The sequence below is a fragment of the Mesocricetus auratus genome, unplaced genomic scaffold, assembly GCF_017639785.1.
Source record: "Mesocricetus auratus isolate SY011 unplaced genomic scaffold, BCM_Maur_2.0 Super-Scaffold_100018, whole genome shotgun sequence".
NCBI classification, from domain to species: domain Eukaryota; kingdom Metazoa; phylum Chordata; class Mammalia; order Rodentia; family Cricetidae; genus Mesocricetus; species Mesocricetus auratus.
In genome coordinates, this window is record NW_024429199.1 from 21219541 (window position 1) to 21239480 (window position 19940).

Sequence of the window (19940 nt, forward strand, 5' to 3'; positions counted from 1 at the left end):
AGAAGAAGAAGAAGAAGAAGAAGAAGAAGAAGAAGAAGAAGAAGAAGAAGAAGAAGAAGAAGAAGAAGAAGTATCAAGGGATCAAGGGAAATGGAACAAACGCAATCTATTAAGGTGTATATCCCCACTACCGTTTTCTTTCTCCTGTGTTCCCTCTACTTACATCTTTATTTTAAAGATAAAATCAGAAAGGTCATTTTCTCATTTGACTTTATTTTTCTGTGCCCTGCTTTGAAATGTAACCATGGCTGCCAGTGGTATAGACCAGGGGCGTTTAGGCCTATTAAACAGTTTGATCAAGGCAGTTCAGTCAAAAGCCTAGAAAATAATTTTCTCTCCATTGGTGCTTTCATTTTCATTTTCTCCTCTTAGGTCTGAGGATAGTATGGTTGGCATTTGTGGCAAAAACAGTTAATTTCATCCAGTCTGCCTAATGATTTTTCTCTTAGCCTTGTACCTGATCTACTTAGAACTACCCTTGAATAGTTGGAGAGATAGCTCAGTGGTTAAGAGCACTTGGTGCTTTTCCACAGGACCCATTTTGGGCATCTTATAAAATACTTTGTAATTCTAGCTCCAACAATCTGGCCTCCTCTTTTGGCTTCCATGGGCACCTGTACACAATGGCATAAACACATACAGGCTCACACATACACATAAATATTTTTATCTTAAAATTCCAGTGGTCATGCTTTTCCATTCTAATATTTGTTTCCAATTAAATATTTAATATTTCCATTAAAAATTTCTTCTCATTCATCAGGCTGTATGCTTATAATGTACTGAGTAAAACTGCTGACCTTTATAGATAGACATTTTTTTCTAGTTACTTCTTGGTATCAGAGAAAGTTCTCTTTTCTTTTGTTACCATACCATTAAACACCTTTGGTGAGTGGGTGTGTATTCAATTAAATATACTGAGCATTTAACAAGTCAGAAGAATCTAAATCTAATACATATTAACCTATCTCATAACAGCATCAGGTATTTTTTCTATTTGAGGAACAAGGGAAATGATATTCAAAAGTCCTTCAGGTAGTCAAACTTCAATTAGAGAAAGCACTGCTTTCTCTCTACTCTGGACCATGTGATCTTTTAGGATGGACTTGTTCTAATGGAAACTCATACATCTCAGAACACCACACTCACAAAAATAATTATGTGAAACACCAGCAGCAGCTTTTACACCAAGAAGTGGGGAGTAGTTGATTCCCATCCATTATAACAAAGTGGATATAAAGCTGCTTAGTACAAAATCCATTACTGACATGGTATGCTCACTGGGCCCTTTTCAGATGGAAAATATTGGCCATTAGCAAAGATTAAATAATTTACCTGAGCTTGCCTGGAGCACTAAGTGCCAGGGAGGAGTTGATGATTATGTCTTGGGGGTTGCTTAGACTTCTGAACTTCAGATAATCCTAATTTTACAGGGCAATTTATTACTGAATTTTCCTAATAGTAATTATTTAAAAGATGCATTTAGAACATTTAATGTTGATGACCTCACTTAGTCTTTCCTATTCTTTTTATTCTTTGACTGAATAATTGGAAAATAAATTCAGATAGATAATTATGATCAGTGGTGAATGGGATTTGATCTTCTTCCATGGTCTTTCTTTATCGATCTCTGAGTCATTTGGTGTCTAAAATGTCTGGATTGCCATTTGAAAGGTTTCATTGTACGTTTTAGATAGTGTGTCACATTAAATGTGCTCCCTGGATGGGCATGAACCTGTTACTCATTCCCAGGGAAGTCAGGAAGGATTACGGGGAAGTGGCCACTCTTGGGAGCTTTAAGGAGAAGGAAAGATTCAGGGCACTCTTTTACAACAGGTAGAAGCTTAGTAGGCTCACACTCTTAACAGGGTTCCTTGACAAATAAATGTATTAGAAGGGACTGTGGCTTTGGGCCACAAACTACTAGTCGAAGGTGGGAGAAAAAGAAAATCACAGATGGTTTGCAAGGTGACTCATTTCTCCAACCCCCATTCCATCTTCTTTAATTTTTAAAAAGCATTTTGGTCATAAACTTTCACAAAACGTATTTAACCACCAGATTGTTTAGTTGACGCAAGAAGATTTTTACTTCATTGCCCATTTTTACAGCCTCTCTTCATTGCCATAGGAAGTCGCCTTAATGACCTGTCCGGGATCTTAGAGGCTGCATTACATTCATTTGTCTTTGAATGCAGATTTTTTTTTTTTGGTCGTGGAATCCTCTCTGAGAAAGACCAGTAGATGACTCATGGCAATAACAACATGCCACAGCAGAATATTTGCCTCTTGCCTATGAGTTTAAAATATCCAAAGAACTCATAGCCCAGCTAAGGTTGGTGCGCTCCAGTGCGGTAGTTGGACTATGAAGCCTTATTTACTGAATTGACCTTCAGCCAGAGTCTTCGCTTTGGTCTCTTGCAGAATTGCAGGTAACTATTATTTTCACCCTATGGATAAGACACGGTTTCCACTCACTGATAATTTTGGGTAACTTGAATCTTTTATTGGATTTGCTATCTGGAGCTGAATCTCAGACTCTCTAATTCTTAGGATATAATTCCGTCCTGTTCCCCCAGATCTCACGCCCAGAACCTTCCCCAACTAATCCGGCTCTACTGGATCTAACTTTCTGGATCCTAAAGTAGTTTAATCCCGGGGGAGCTCAAGGCAAACAATATCCCTGCGTGGGGCAGGGGGTGCGGTGGGGGGGGGTATGATTCTGTTAGCACAGCACCCGAACAGCCACCAGGGGGACCCCGACCCGCCTAGGATGCTTCTGATAAGAAAGCATCCGAGGGGCGTGGAGCCGAGGGTCCTGTGGCTTCTGCTTCCAGAAAACACCGAGTGGGCCCGGGACCCCCCAGTTCTTATTGGGACAGGAGAGGCGGGGATCTCTCGTTCTAAAACCCGGGTTCGGCGGTGGTGAGAAGCGAGTGGGTGTGTCCGCTTCCGCCCGCTGGCCGTCAGCCGGAGCAAGAGCAGAGCGCCTGGAAGCGATACTTTGTTCCCGAGATGGGTTTTGTGTGCGCGCCCTCCTGGCTCTAGAAGTACAACTTTGCAGCCAGGGCGGGGGGCAGCCGGGTTGAGGTCCTGGCGGAGAGGGGCGGATCCTGCAGGCAGCTCCAGGCACAGCGGGGCGGCAGGGCCGGCGGAGTTCCCACGGGTCGTGGGCGGCGGTGAGATTCGCACCGTCTGGGTCCCTGGCTGGCGGCGACGCTCCGGGAAGCCCGTCCCCGCCCTCGCCCCGGATCCTCCTCTTGAGGGTGGGGGGGGAGCATTCGGGGGCTGGAATCCGTCGGGAACCGAGCCCCAAACTTTCCGAGCCCCGCGTTCCTTTTGTCCTTCTTGGCAGCGGCGGGGACGCCTTAGTTGCGATCCCCTCGTCCCGGCCTCGTTCGCCGCGTCCCACCGGTACCCTGGGAGGGCAAGGGCGCTAGGACTCCACGCGTGCGATGGCCACGGCCGCGTCCCCCAGATGCGCGAGTCAGGGAGCCGGCACCCCGGCCTGACTCATCCTTCTCCCGCGGTGACCGCGCGGCGTCCTCAGCCTGAGCCCCGCGGGGATGGGGAGTGAGACCGAGGCTGTCCGCTGTTGCCCGGATTCCGCCTGACGCCCCCGACCCCGCCGCCTCCCACGCTGGTCCCGGGAGGCGCACGCCGTCGCAACAGCTGCGGGAGCGAAGAACCCCGAGAGGCCACCGAAGCCCCGAGACACGGCGCTCAGGACAGGTGAGGGGATCACCAGGGCGCCGAGGGACTTGCAGAGGTGGGTGGGCGAACCCCGCAGCGGTATTCCCGGCTTCTGAAGCCTCCTCTCCTCCCTTCCGCTTTAGCCTGCAGAGTTAGGGGAAACGCTGACTCCCAAAGTTTGGGGAATGAACCAAGTCCGCCATCAGTTCCAGACTTCTTGGTCGCTAGAGCACAGGAGAGGTGGTGCGGGCAGCCTAGGAGCGCCTGGCTCCGTGTGTCTTCTTCGAGCTACACCCTCCTTTGTCTAGGTTCCAGAGTCAGCATTCTTTGTGAGCATGTCTATGGCGTTAATCTACGGTAGAACAAAGTGTGGGCAGGGGTTCTTAGAACAGTATTTCGGTGTGTGGTCTTGCCTACATAAGAAAAACGAAGAGCAGAAGCAGTTATCCCTGGGATTCAGCAAGACTCCTCCCCAGAGTCTGCCTTAAGTGAAAGGACTCTCCAAGGTTCGCTTAATTGATTGTTTTGCAATAATTAATTATTCAGGCCTGCACTGTGCGTTATGAAGGCTCCGGCATTCTGTATTTGCTGCTTAACAAAAAAATTTTTGAGGTGTGTGTGCGTGCGTGAGTGTGCATGTGTGATAACAAAACGATTCATTGTTCACTACTAGGCAATGAGAATGTCAGAGAGAAAGGCAGATACGTAGATACAATTAAGTAACTTGAATAGGTAGATTTAATTGAGTAATAAGGTTCAGTCACTGTACACCTTAGTCTGGCGTGTTTCCAAACTAAATATGCCTGGCTTACCTTTGCCTTCTTACCGTCTTTTTTTCTGAAGACCTTCCGTGGTTGACAGCAGAAACCATTTCAGGAATCGGTAAATGTAATTTGTATCGAACTATTTCCTTTTTGCTGTTAAACCAAGTTTCACAGTTTTGTGCATAGATGTTATCAGTGGGAGCCAAAGCTGTTTCTTTTAATGGTGTGTCATTTGATGCATGATGAAAACACATAAAATGACCTTTTGTTTCCGACTTGATCATTGATACTGGGGCATCCTACCAGTTTACTGAAGGGCAGAATGTTACCTTGAAACTTTTAAAGGCTCACTTTATTTCCACGCTGCTGGTTGCCCATGTTGAAGCATATGCTGGTACCTCCCTGCCTGTCAAACAGCTCAGGTGAGGAACAGGCACTCTTCTAAAAGAAATACCAGTGCTTCCATTAAGTGGAAACTGTCCCTCAATACTTTAGCAATTTAATGTTGCACTTTGAATTTTAAAAGTGGATACTGGGGTGTTCATAACTTTTCTTTAACAGCCCTACCAGATATCTCATAATTATGAGATAATTTGTAACCAGGGCTATAATTATCTTTGTATCCAGGCTGGGGAAGCCTTTGGTAGGGAGAGAGCTGGTGCGTAGGAAGGCTCTGAATGTTAGTTCCAGAGGCTGGCACAGAGTAACTTAACCTGTTGCTTCTGAGGCTGGCCTAGGCAAATACAAAGTATTCATGGACACTTGGAACCAAAAGGAGCTGGAATCTCGGGAGCCCTTGGTGAGAAGGGATTGTTGTCCTTGTCGTTTTCAGGTAGTGCAATATGTAGACATGCCTTTGAATGTGCCAAGAATCGAATTGCTACATTTAGACTTCCGTAGTTTCCAGATTTTGACAATGGTTCATTAAATGTAGAAAGAAAACTTCCAACATCAGGAGGAATGAATCTGAAATGATAACTAATTCTTGCCAGAATCCAATAAAAAAAGAAGCTCATGTCTTGCCTGTGAAAATAAGAACAAAAAACAAGCAAATGTACACTTTTTGCATTTCTTTTAAAAATGAGATGAATGAAAGAAGTGTTCATAGGAAGTCAAAAGTTCTCACACTGTTTATCAACCAGAATGTAGAATTCCAAAGATGAGGCAATTAAAAAATATATTCCATGTAGTGTTTCTCTCACTAAATAGGAGATAGCATAGGCAGCAGTTATCAAGCAAAGTGTATTTGGAAAAAGAACTTGTATAAGGGGAAGAAAAACAAAGCTAAAATGAGATGAACCATTGATGTTATCCAGGAACGTGAGACTTGCAGTCTTATGAGGTTTGTCCTCTTGGCCCCGCACTGAAGGTAGGCTTTGTCTGCTAGTGTCTGAGCACTCGTGAGAGGTCGTGCAGCAGAGAATACCCTGCTGGAGAGGAGTCCAGTAAACATAGCCCAGACTTTGAAGCTTTGTGGAGTGTCAGAGTGTCTGTGGACACCAGGAGACTGGTGCAGACTTGAGAGCAGTTACGGCAGATCCCAATCGGCACTTCTTGGGAAGTTGTCATCTTGACTTAGATACTTGATTGTGCAGCCTTGGATAAGTTGTTTGGCCTTTCTGCTCTGTGATGTCCTCATCTGCAGAGTGACCTCGGATTGAAGACCTGTATATTGTCTTATGAAATAATGTTACATGATGAGTTCTGCTGGAATTAAGGATACAGAAAAAATCTGAATGTGAGGGATGTGTGGCTGTAGTGTTAGGGCTGGAGAGGGGCAGGATGTAAGATGCCTGGGGGTGGGGAGAGGATAATGCCTGACAGCTGGAAATGAAAGCAGTCTAGCTTGGGGCATGTGGTCCATCATGGTGATCCCAGCTGACAGCAAAATCAAATAGCAAATACCAGCTTCCACTCAGTGTTTGATGGTTTTCCACGAGTTTTCACAAATAATAGCAATTGATTTTCCTAACAACCTCCAGAGGTAATTAGAGCAGAAAGGTGATGGAGGCCAGGCTGGTGCTACAAAACATGTTGGCAAAGTGCACTCGCTTGCCTCTCTGCAGAACTGACAGAGACAGAAGAGAAGCTGAGCATGCCTTGGAAACCCTAAAGGGGGAGAGGGAGGTAAGCCTGATGTCTGACGTTAGTGGAGGGTTGAATTTTTTAGTGAAAACAAAAGTAAGACAAAATGTGTAATTATGAGTTTGAGAACATCTGGAATTCCTTGGATTTGACTATTAGTGTTTAGTCTGGTTGTTCCTATTTCATGCTTTCTCCTCAGCTTCACCCCATTTTCCCATTCCCCTTTCCCGAATGGGGATTTGCTTATCACTGGGTCCTTGATAAGACTATTCCAAGAGCTCTGAGTGCACTGTAAAAAAGGAAATACCTACAAACTATACAAAGGTGAGGATCTTTGAACCAAGGCACTGTTGGTAGGATATGCAGGAACAAGTCATTCTTTAGAAACTTTATCACCAGAGGGAAAATTATACAGAAAAACAAAACAGACAACAACAAAATTAGGAATGTAGCAGAGTAAGAAGATGGGGAAACTGTAGATCCCTTCCTGCTGTATCTGCTCCCCTCTTCTGAACATCCTGTTGCAGAGGATGACCCAGTCCCTCTGCCATCACTCCTCTCAGGAGTTCTGTGAGTTGGTCAAGCATTCATTTGATTATATGTGCATGCCACTACACTAGGACAAAAAGGATTTTCTGGTCAATGTGGATGGAAAGTCTAAACGTGGATCTTGTTTCAGCTGCTGGTGGAACCCAAGGTGCACATGACTTTGGATTCTTTCTCTCCTCTTTTCTTAGCTCCATTTTTACTTTTGAGTTGAGATCCGAAAGAAAGAGAGATCCTGTCTCTTCCTGGTCCCATTTGTATGTGTTTGGAAGGATTCTGAGATGCTGGGCTTCAACAGCCACAGCATTAGTCCCTGCGTATGGTAGAGGGTTTTCAGTGGTAGCCTGGGATAGGATCTGTGCTAGGCTCTTTCTGTGTGTGGCTTTTGGTAGCAGTGGGATGGGAAGGAGAAGGCTGCTTCTTGATTGACAATTCCATGATGGTCACAGAGAAGTGGTACATAAAGCAAATGATGCTTCAGACAAAAACAATGCATTTTTCACTATGTGAAATTGTTCTTGCCTACACAGTGGTGAGTACGCTGCACATAGGCAAGTCTGGTGTGCAAGTCTGCAAAGTGTGTGGAGGCCAGACGTGGACACTGGGTTTTCTTCAGTTACTTTCTCCAGCTTAATTTTAGACAGAGTCTCCCACTGAATCTGTGTTTCACCAATTGTCTAGACTGACTGGTGAGGGAACTTCAAGATCTGCCTGTCTCTGCCCCTCTTCTGACTCCAGCATAGACCCCCAGATCCATGTTACTACATCCAACTTTTTACAGAGGTGCTGGAGAACCAAATCCTAGTCCTCATAAATGCACAGCAAACATTTATTTAACAAACCCATCTCTTTAGGTCCTAAAATACTGGCATCGCAAGTCCCATGGGCATTTTTAAGTCGTTATTTTATTGAAGCTTCTCAAGAGCCTTCTAAAGTGAGACAACCAAAAGCTGGGGAAGGCAAATTACCAAGTTAAGATTTTGTGAGCACCAATAGCCACAGTCTGTGCTGTAACCAAGGTGGCAATATCATTTCTCAAGACCACTGTCAAGATACATTGTAAAGGGCCAGAATGAATGGCAGGGTCAGTAGACTTTCTAACACGCAATTGAAGCACCAGACATCAGTGCACTTCAGAGAGCACAGAACAGGGATTGTTTATGCAAACTTGCAGAGCATGCATGCTTGCAGACATGTCAGACAAGATGGATGCCGAGGGGAAGCCCCACCAAAGTATTCACGTGCATAGATTCTTGGTATGGGACTTGGCCTAACACCAAGAGTCAGGTATGGGGGCAGGACCAGAAGAATGAACAGGTGGGCAGATCAATAGAACAGGTACAGTTTGATTGTTGATCTGAGAACAGGAATTGACCATATGGCTCCGCTTTAAACATCTTCCTGAGGTGAATCAATAGAATATGGAATGGATATCGCCTCAGACGGAGGGGGATTCTACTAGATGTCAGCCATCACGTGCAAAGAGAAACTGACATTTGTAGTGTACCTGCCATGCACCTTAGATACAGGTCATCTCAGTAAATCTTCACTACAGTCCTGGAAAGATAGGTAGAATCTACATCCCACTTTTGGAGCCAAGGCACGAGGCTCAGAGAGGTTAATCCTATTCGCCTGAATTCCTGGAGCCAGACAACTATCCAAAGGAGCTGACTCAGAATCCCAGATCTGTCAGGATCTGGAATTCATCCTGGCTCTTCAGGGAGTCACTCTGGTCCTAGCAGGGCAAGGTCAACTTCAAGTCTGAATGAGAAGCTGGGTGTCCTGCAGACATCTGGTTGGGAAAGAAGACAGTGAGGTGACTTTCGGGCTCGTGAGTATGAGGTCACAGCAGACCATGTGAAGACTGGATCAGCAGGGTTGTTTAGCTTTGTCAAAACACAGTTATGTAGTAGGGCCTTCCCTCCAGGACAGACTTCCTATTGCCATGCAGGGTGAATACAGCAGCAGGTTAGATGCTTGAGAGGGTAGTTTTAGTCACTGCTTTCAGTAACAGAGAAGAAAACCTCTGCCAATGGCCATGGCAAGTAAGAAATACACACACAGGAAAGAGACTGAGAGGGAAAATCGACCAAGACATGCTGAGTATTATAGATACATAGGATATTCCAGTTATATGTCTTAAGGTCCTGATTGAAAGACCGCGCTATGAAAAATGAATGGCATAATGCCATTCTGCAACAAATGTAGAGAAAGTTTTTATCGATTTAGATGCATGACTAGATGTGTGTGCATCACTCTGTGTGTGTGCATGCATGCATAAGGGTAACGAGATATAAGTAAAGTTATTTGTGAAAATCTCATAGTCTATTTCAGAAAGTAAGGCTCAAGTTATTTTTCAGAGTAACAGAGAGCACAGAGCTAGCTAGTGTTATGAAACATACAGTCACAACAGCTGAGCACAAATGCTATGATGACAGAAAGGACTAGGATCTCTGAAATGCAGGCCAGACACTAGAGGCTTCCAGCAGGAGGGAAGCACCAGACTGGGCATGAGCAGAGAAGAAAAAAGAGCAGCAGGAGAAGAAAGAGGGCATTCAGTGCTCTGCAGGCAGAAATCACCAGGAACTTCCCTGGGGTTGAACCAATTATTTATTGCTCATTAAAAAGAGGGAGAATGTGTACAGGAGAATGAGAGGTCTCGGTGTGAGAGAGTTGGGTATTGCTGATATGATTTTGGCCAGCGTTCAGTGATTCGGGAATGGGGATTTCAGTGGGGCAATCCTGCGACTCTGTATCTCCATAAAGCTTATCCAGAAGGAGGCAGGGCTAGAGAAGGGAACACTGGAGTTGTTAAAGAAGCAGTGGTTGGGGCTGGGGCGGTGACTCAGTCAGTGAAGACTGATTCATAAGCATGGGGACCTTAGCTTGGGTCACCATCATGCCTGCAATGCCAGCATGGGGCCAGAAGGATCCCAAGGTTTGCTATGGCCAACCAGGTACACCGAATTGGTGATCTCTGGTTCAGTGACAGATCTTGTTTCAAAAAAAAAGTAATGTGGGGCCGGGTGGTGGTGGTGCATGCCTTTAGTGCATCCCACTACCTCGGGAGGCAGAGGCAGACGGATCTCTGTATCCGACAGCCTCCAAAACAATACAGAGAAACCCTGTCTCGTAAAACCAAAAATAAATAAATAAATAAATAAATAAATAAATAAATAAATAATGTGTAAGGAAATTGAGGACACTTGACATCAACCTGTGCCCTAGATACACACACACACACACACACACATACACACACACACACACACACACACACAGAGAGAGAGAGAGAGAGAGAGAGAGAGAGAGAGAGAGAAAGAATCATTACAGTCATTCAATAATGTTCATGTTTTTCTCCCATTGGATTAAAAGGTCTTTGAGGTAAGGCACTGAGTCCCATAACATAGTAAGAGAGTCACATATAAATAATGATTGCAGCACATTGAACTAAAGCTGTGAGTGAGAAGAATATTGGAATTTTATGAAACCAAAATAATACAAGGTTTTGGTTTGGGCTTTGTTTTTACTAAGAGTGAACTAATTCCAGAGGTGCTGAGAAGAAAACATTTCCTTTTTTAAAATCAACATCTTTAGGCTGAGATGTGGCATGAATTACACAACCCTCACTATTCCATCTAGGCAGACATTAGTGTCAAAGAGACACATTTTGCTTTTCCTAGTAATGGGAGTCAGATGGGCCAGAGAACATATACATGTGCACATATTTATACCACAGTGGTTATTCAGTACTTCTGAGGAATTATTTTTGTTTCTAATTGCAAAGCAAAGCATACTCTCAATTAAAATTTTGGAAAATGCTTTTAGGATTAAAAATCTAGGGAGAAATCTTAACTATAATCCTATAACCCACAGGCACCCATAACATTTGGCATTTCCTTCTCCTCATTTTAATGAGTTTTTTTCATACTTAATATTACAACCTGTTCTGTTTGCGTAACCTTATGCATTAAATACTTTCCAAATTCTAGGCAACTTTAATAATGTCTGTGTAATATTGGGTTACATGGTGTGTGTCATGGTTTATTAATCATACCCTTAAACTTGGACCTCAAGGCTATTTCCAAACATTTGGCATTATAAATAGTTCTTTGATGAAAACTTTGTTCAAACAAGAGAATTTTTTTCTCTTTGAGACAGTGTCTAAACTGTGTAACCCTGGCTGGTCTGGAACTCACTATGTAGACAAGATGTCCACCGGCCTTTGCCTCCCAAGTTTAGGGATTAAAGGCATGAGTCATCAGACTTCGCTATTTCCTTAGTTAAAGAAATGTTACACATTAGTTTGCATTCCAATAGATATAGATTCTGTGTGTGCAAGTGTGTTTGAACATGAATGCCATGGTTTTTACATGGAGGTCAGGGGACAAATTTAGAGTCAATTCTCTCATGCCACCTTAGGATAGCCAGGGATCAAACTCAGGCCCTGAGGTTTAAGTACAAACACTCACTGAGCCATCTTATTGGTACAAACATGCACAAACACACACACACACACACACACACACAGGCATGCGCATACCTATGCACACTAATAAATCTAAAACTATTTTAACAGTTTATTTCTTTAATAAAATATGTGGAGAGACAGATAATACCAAGGAAGGCTATAAATTTATGACTCTTGATAGTCATAGAAAGTATAGTTGTGAATCATGTAACAGGGACATGCCCTCCACCATGCCTTCCTTACATTGACTTTTGTTTGTGTTTTAATGATATATATGTGTGTGCTAGTGTGTATATAATATATATGTGTATATATTATATATGAATATAATATAAACATGTTGATATTTTGCCTGGTGTATGTCTGTGCACCACACATGTGTGGTACCTGAGGAGGATAGGAGAGGGCATCGGATTGGATCCCCTAAAAATGGAGTTACAGATGGTTGTGAGCCACCATGTAGGTGCTGGAAACTGAACCTGAGTCCTCTGGAAGAGCATTAAGTGCTCATCACCACCAAGCCACCTCTCCAGCCCCTTGTTCGTTGCTTTTTAAACAAAAGAACCCTTGACTTAAAGGTGGCTGACAGCTTGTGTCAATTGCAGATTTCTTTCTTTTATTACCAAGCACACTCTTCTGGAATATAGATTGATAAAATACTATGGTGAGACACTCATTGTACTAAAAATGCTACAAGTAATCCTGACCAAGAAGGCAGGGACACATTACTGAGAAATAAACGAGTGGGAGAACAAATCTTTGAACCTGAATAATATCACCATCTTTGTGATAAGGGTATGGAGGGTGAGGGTTCCACTTCTAGAACCTGCTCTCTGTAGCATTGGTGTTGAGGTCCAGGACAATGGGTTATTCTGACCATGCCCTGTGTGCTGGTGTCCTTTCTGTTGCTGCAATAAAACACCCTGACTAAAAGTAACTTATAGGAGGAAAGCGTTTATTTCAGCTTAGAGGCTGTGGTCCATCCCTGAGGGACATCAGGGTAGGAACACAAGCAGGAACTTGAAGCCAGACCAACTTCCTATTCCACACAGCATTACCTCTAACTGAGGACCCCACAGCCAAGGAAGCACAGCAGAAATCATGATGGACGCTGCCTAAGGAATGGTGATAACCACATTGGGCTTGGTCCAGTGGTGACGACCAGTGAGCTTAACTCTTCTACCTCATTAACTATCAAAATACCCTCCCACAGACATAGAGTTCCTCAACTGAGGCTCTCGGATGACTCTAGGATGTGTCATGTTGCCACAGTTAAAGCTAACCAGGAGATCCTGCATTGTGCTCATGACCACACAATTTCATAAAGCTGATGCAAAAGAGTTCTTTATTCCCAACCAAGTGTCCTGCAAATCACTGGGGCAAGACTGTCCGGGAAAGCAGGATGTGAAACCACCCAGGATTTCCTAGAAGACTGTTTCTGCTCACTGATTTCCCCCAAGAAAAAGTAAATGATGAATCTGAGTTTTGAAGATTCTGATTCTGTACAGTAACCAAGAAAAACTATGATATAGTTTTGAATTTTCAGACATGAATTTTGGGTTTATCATAAGAAGGGGTGATTTGGAATATACTTATACCTCCATAGATGTTTTTGTTCTCTTGATACATTGCATAAGATTACACATAGCAACTACTAAGCTTCCTGCGCCCACCATTCTGAGGTGGAATTTAAATGCCAATCTCATCTTGACAACAGCTACAATTTCTCCATTAAAAATAATCTGCAACTGAAATGAAAATTATTTTAGTTTTCTTACAAAGGAAAATATCATAACTTTTTATAGGCTTCAATCAACTGTTTTTTTGTTTCTTTCTTTGGGAGGGGGAGGAGGTTCAAGATGGGATTTCTCTGTGGCTTTGGAGGTTATCCTGGAACAAGGCTGGTCTCGAACTCACAGAGATCTGCCTGCCTCTGCCTCCTGAGTGCTGGGATTAAAGGCATGTGCCATTACCACACAGCCAGCTTCAATCAACTTTAGACAAAATCATTTATGTTTATTTGAGAAATAAGTACCTAAAGAACAGTATTCAACCGATGCCATTTTGTCGAATGTGAGTCGTCTTACTGTGCCTGTGTGTGTTGTTCATGTGTTCACGTGTTTCATGAGTGTACCCCTAAAGCCAGAAATCAACCTTGGGTGTCTTTCTCAATCATTATCCATCTAGTATTTTGATGGAAGGCTTCTCACTGAACCCTGAGCTTACGGATACCAGTCTCGTGGTCAGTCAGCACGAGGCATCTTGCTGCCTCTACCTCTGCACGATTACAATTGCAGCAGGTACCACTGTGCCCAGTTTTGTTTTGTTTTGTTTGTTTTAGTGTGGGTTCTGGGACTCATGCTCAGCCCCTCATCCTTGAATAGCAATTTCTTTACCAAGTAATTCATCTCCCAGTTTGAGATATCTTCTTATACACTGTTGACACAGGAGACTGTGTAGAAAGGCATGTCCTATATATTTTTCTCTTAGTGACAAGACCTGACGGTTCGATAGCATACAAAAAACATTATATATGAACTCAAGACAAAGTTCATTAACTAGAAAGTGAGTCAATAAATGATGTATGTTGCCAACTGCAGATGGGGAAGGGAGCTAAATAAAAGTGGTGACTGAACTTCTCTTCGACATGGAGGAAGCAGTGGCCACAAATAGGCAAAGTCGTTTCAGGTAGCAGGGAGGGCTTGAGGAAGGATCTACTGTCACTGAGTCGGGGTCAGGACAGACAGCTGGATCACCTAAGCTGAGACCTATGAGACAATGAGGGGCCAGTCCCCCGCATCTGAGAAGAGGGCACATATCTTATAGAAGACCATTTCGAAGCCAGGATAAGGCTGTGCTTTGAGACATGATGTGGAGCAATGAATTGAGGAAAAGAAGACAAAACTGTACCTCACTGTGATCATGGCTATTGGGATAGGAACAAAAGCAACATTTATTTAGGAGGTCTTTCTATAATTGCTAGTTATGCTTAGGATGTTCTGGCATCACTCTGTGGTGGAGACATTACATATGCAATGTTCACCTTCCAAGTTAAGTACAGACAGAATATACAAATTAGCATAAGTGAATAGGTATGCATATTTAATATATATATAAATGAAGTTTCAGTATACTGTACATAAACAGTTTATTTTTTATTCATCTATTTATTTTACATCCTGGCTGCAGCCGCCTTCTCCCCATCATCCCCTCCCAGTCTCTCTCCCCCATTGACACTCCATCCCCAACCCTCTCCTCTTCTGTCTCCATCCAGGAAAGGGCAGTTCTCCTATGAGTATCAATAAAATATGACATATCAAGTTGCAGTAAGACTAAGCACCTACCATGTACTAAGGCTGGGCAGGGTAACCCAGTATGAGAAGTGGGGTCCCAAAAGCCAGTAAAAGAGTTGGAGACAGTCCCTGTCCCTACTGTTAGGAGTCCCATAAGAGGACCAAGCTACACGACTGTAACATATATGCAGACTGCCTAGGTCAGTCTCAAACAGAATACCTCGTTGTCAGTTCAATCTCTACGAGGTGATGTCTTTGACCCCTGTGGCTCCTACACTCCTTTCTCCTCCTATGCTGGATTCCTAGACTCTGCCTAATATTTGCCTGTGGGTCTGCATCTGTTCTATCAGTTGCTGGATGATGTCTCTCTGATGACAATTGGGCCAGGCACCAATATGGTCATAGGAGGAGGCCAGTTCGGCTATTTTTTTTTGAGACAGGGCTTCTCTGTATTGTTTTGGAGGCTGTCCTGGAACTTGCTCTGTAGACCAGGCTGGCCTCAAACTCATAGAGGTCTGCCTGCCTCTGCCTCCCAAGTGCTGGGGTTAAAGGCGTGTGCTACCAACGCCTGCCTTGCGCCACCAAAGCCCAGCTCAGTTCGGCTATTTATCCACTATTTCTAGGGGTCTAAGTTGGGGTCCTTCCCATGGACTCCTGGGAGATCCCCCGTGCCAGGCTTCTGCCTGACCCCAAAGTGTCCCCCACTATTGAAGTCCCTCTCAGCACTCTTCCACCTCTATGCCCCCCCCATTCCTACCTGTCACTCACAAAATCTATTTCCCCTTCCCAGGGAGATCTGGGTGTCCCCCCATGAACTCTCCTAGTCTCTCTGGGCCTGTGGATTGTAGCATAGTTATCCTTTATTTTACAGCTAATATCCACTTATGAATGAGTATATACGTTTGTCTTTATCGGTCTGTGTTACCTACCTCATTCAGGATGGCTTTTTCCTAGTTCCATCCATTTGCCTTCAAATTTCCCGGTGCCTTTGTTTTTAACAGCTGAGTAATACTCCATTGTGTAAATATACCACATTGTTTTTATCCATTCTTTGGTTGAGGGATGTTTGGTCTAGGTTGTTTCCAGGTTCTGGCTACTATAAATAAAGCTACTGTGAACACAGTTGAGCAAGTGTCCTTGTGGTATGATTGACAACCTCTGGGTATATGCCCAAGAGTGATATAGCTGAGGCTTGTGGTAGATTGATTTCCAGTTTTCTGAGGAACAGCCACACTGAATTCCAAAGTGGCTGTACAAGTTTGCACTCCCACCAGCAATGGAGAAGTGTTTCCCTTGCCTGTATTCCACAAAATCGGAAAATCTAAAAGAAATGGATAAATTTCTTGATAGATACCACTTACCTAAGTTAAGTCAAGATCAGATAAATAATTTAAATAGACTGATAACCCTTAAGGAAATAATTCAGTCATTAAAAGTTTTCCAACCATTGGGTGTTGGTGGCATATGCCTTTAATCCCAGCACTCAGGAGGCAGAGGCAGGTGGATCTCTGTGAGTTTGGGGCCAGCCTGGTCTACAAAGCAAGTTCCAGGACAGCATCCAAAACAATACAGAGAAACACTGTCTCAAAAAAAAAACCCAAAAACGAAACAAAACAAAACAAAAAAAAAGTTTTCCAACCAAGAAAAAGCCCAGGGCCAGACAGTTTCAGTGCAGAATTCTACCAAAATTTCCAAGAAGAGCTAACATCAATATTCTTCAGATTATTCCACAAAATAGAAACAGAGGAACATTGCCAAATTTTTTCTATGAGGCCACAGTCACCTTGATACCCAAACTACACAAAGACCCAATTAAGAAAGAGAATTACAGACCAGTTCCACTCATGAACATTGATACAGAAACACCAATAAAATACTAGCAAATTGAATACATGAACATATCAGAAATATCATCCACCACGACCAAGTAGGTTCTACATAATGAGTTCCAGGACAACCATGGATATACAGAGAAACCATATCTCAAGAAACAGACAACAACAAAAAACCCGAAGACAAACAAAAATAAAACACAAAAAAGTTTTCATTTGCATCATGTATGTCATATCTTTCCCAACATGTAGAAATTACTCACCTCTGAGTCTCCCAATCCTACAACTGACCTTTAGTAAAAATGTCGCTGCTAACACCTGCATAGCTTAATGGTAAAGGATAGTACTGTATAATCAGTGATGTTTGTTAATGAATCTTTAGTTCAATGTCTTTCAGGAGATGTTTTAAAATAGACTTATGCTGTACCCACTATTTGTTGAGAAAACACTAAGTGTCTCCCACTGTGCTTGTACTGGAAGATTAAGAGGTTTCTATCAAAGGAACTCAGAGTCTCAAGAACCATCAGGTGAGACTGTGTCTTCAGCAAGTCTGAGGCTTAAAACAAGATGCTACGCAGGACTCCTCAAGTGTAAGTCTGAAAAGGAGGCGTGGTGGACAGAAGTGGTGGCTTAATTCACAGCTGCTGCAATTTGGAATCGGCTAACTGATCTCAGAATAGGCATCTAACAGAAGACATGTGAAAAGGGCGGTGCACGGCAACCTTGTCTGCCTAGCAACGCCACCTGTGTCCAGATCCTCTGTTCTGAAGGTATTACCCTGGGGAATCCCCTACTGCAGCTGCCAGAGGTTGGGCTGCTCCTTTGACAGGAGAGGCAGCGGCTGGCATGCTTGGCAGGCCCAGGGACTCATGCTATTCACAAGCCTGCGAGCCTAGCCCCTTTTCATCTTCCTTGTTCAGGCTCTACCTTGGATCCCTGTATGGGGACAGCAGCATAACAGCTCCTGAGGGCTCCCCAACCCGCTGCTCTTCATACCCTCTTTAACTTTAGAATCGAGGTTTCAACTCTGCTTGGTTGTCAGTTTCTGTCAGAGGGTCACTCATTCATTCTTTTACTCGTTCATTGGGGGTGTTTACCATTTACTCTCCTATGCCCTGGAAATGGTATAGGAAACAAAGTTCTCTGTATCTCTTCTCTTCTAGCTGGGGGATACAGCACAGATGTATTTCATTATGATAGCAGGGGAGGGATAAAGCAGGGTCTAGGGACAGAAAGCTCTGTGATGGGAATAGTGTAGCCCATGAAGGGAGAAAGCCGTGAGGTCTGACATGCAACAGAGACCTGAAGAAGCGAGGAAGAAATCGTTAGCATATATTGGGGAGGAATATTCCAGATAGTGGGGCAGGGAGTGCAGAAGCCCTGGGTATGCGATGTCAGAGGGCAGCTGGCTTAGAATGCTGAAGTCCTTGGTGGCCAGGGCAACTGAAAGGTGTAGGAGTTCACAGAGGCTGCTGTAGCACTTAGGAAACAACAGGTTTTCTCCTGAGGAACACACCTGGAATCTTCACCTAGAGCAGAAGTCCTTCTGGTCTCCATCCTCACAGTTCGTACCAGTCTCAGAAGGAACCAAGCATCAAGAGGAAGCCTGTGTCTTCTGTCTTCCCCCTCACCGGTGGCACTAGCCTCAGAAGGAACCACACATGCTGAGGAAGCCTGTGTCTTCTGTCTTCCCCCTCACCGGTGGCACTAGCCTCAGAAGGAACCACACATGCTGAGGAAGCCTGTGTCTTCTGTCTTCACCCTCACCGTTGGCACTAGCCTCAGAAGGAACCGCACATGCTGAGGAAGCCTGTGTCTGCCTATAGCTTTGTTGTCCTTCCACATAGACCTCATCTCTAAACCAAGGTTCTTAGACAAAATGTCACTGAGCAACATACTGGTAAAGACTGGAAGCAAGAATTGATGACATTTTCATTTTTTTGTGAGCAAAATTTCATTGGAGATTGTAGAGAGTGTACCTTCACACGCTGAGACCGTGAGAGCTGTGCAGAGAATAAAAGCCGGAGTTTGGGGCTGCTGCTGGCTTTTCCAAAGGCCATTATCCCAACTTAAGTGTGGAGACATGCTCTGAGCACAGGCCTTTCTCCTTCTAATCATGGTTATTCAGTGAAGTGGGTGACAGGCGTGGATTAAGAAAGGAAAAAAATCCTGACATTTAGACTAAGGCCAATGAACCTTCAGAATCAAGGGATAGAAACCTTGGGGAATGCCCAGGACAACTGCTTTTGTTCAGTATTCATTTGACCAACAGACCCAGGCAGAGCTCCTGGGTCTCAGTCATGACTGTGTGTGGTGTTTGGTAAATCTGGTGGGTAGGGGGTTTATATAGTTCAGGAGTAGAGGCAAGAAAAACAAGCATCAAGTGATGTGACAAGTATCATTGCTGCCATGAGGTTGTTAGAGACTAGCTCCCTGGAAACACTTCTGAGATGGGGATGGAGACTGCGGCCTTGTCTAGAGAAGATAAGAACCAGGGCGGCTGGTGCTGGGATCTGTACAGGAAGGCTGAGGAAGGAAGGAGGTCAGTGTGTTTTAGGGAGAGAGTCCTAGATCAGAATGAGCGGAAGAGAGGGGTATAAAGGACTCATCTGGAGTCTTGACAAGGCAGTGGTGATATTTAATACTTGGTCCTAAGACCAGCATCAGGCTTTTAAAAAGGAGAAATGATGTGCATTGATATAAGGTGCATGTAATGTTTAATCTTGATCGACAGCTTGATAGTATAAAAATTAATCTGGCAAACCAACCTCTGTGCCTATCTGTGATAGTATAAAAAAATCACCTGGCAAACCAACCTCTTGTCCTATCTGTGTTAGTATAAAAAAAAAATCACCTGGCAAGCCAACCTCTGGGCTTCTCTGGGAGAGAGTTGCTGAGGTAGGAGACTTACCCTCAATGTGGGCCGCACCATTCTGTGATTTGTGTTCCTGGACTTTACAACAGGAGAAATTCATTGTTCTCTGCTTCCTGGTTGCAAATGCAGTGTTAGCAGCTCCCAGGTGATCCCTCCTCTGTGGCTTCCCTTCCTTCATCTATGCCCTCCAACCATGTGCTAAAGCAAACCCAGGATGCTTTGGTCAGGAATTGTCACGGCTATGAGAAAAGTAATTAATGCTCACCCTGGGAGTTTTGTGGTGAAAGAGCAGAGGAAAAGAATGCATGAGGGAGCTGGGCTGTGGTGGCACATGCCTTTAATCCCAGCACCCAGGAGGCAGAGGTAGTCAGATCTCTGTGGGTT

At 44.0% G+C, this 19940-nt stretch overlaps 1 protein-coding gene across 2 annotated transcripts in view; it reads left to right on the forward strand.

The window, feature by feature from the left end:
- Positions 1 to 3430: 3430 nt before the first annotated feature.
- Positions 3431 to 19940, forward strand: part of Tmem200a (transmembrane protein 200A) — a 76182-nt gene continuing 59672 nt past the window's right edge. The window contains exon 1 of one of the 2 annotated variants that reach the window (XM_040728230.1): positions 3431 to 4196. The gene's annotated coding sequence lies outside the window, so the exon portion shown is untranslated. The remainder of the gene's footprint in view (positions 4197 to 19940) is intronic. The other variant, XM_013126880.3, reaches the window with a different exon arrangement.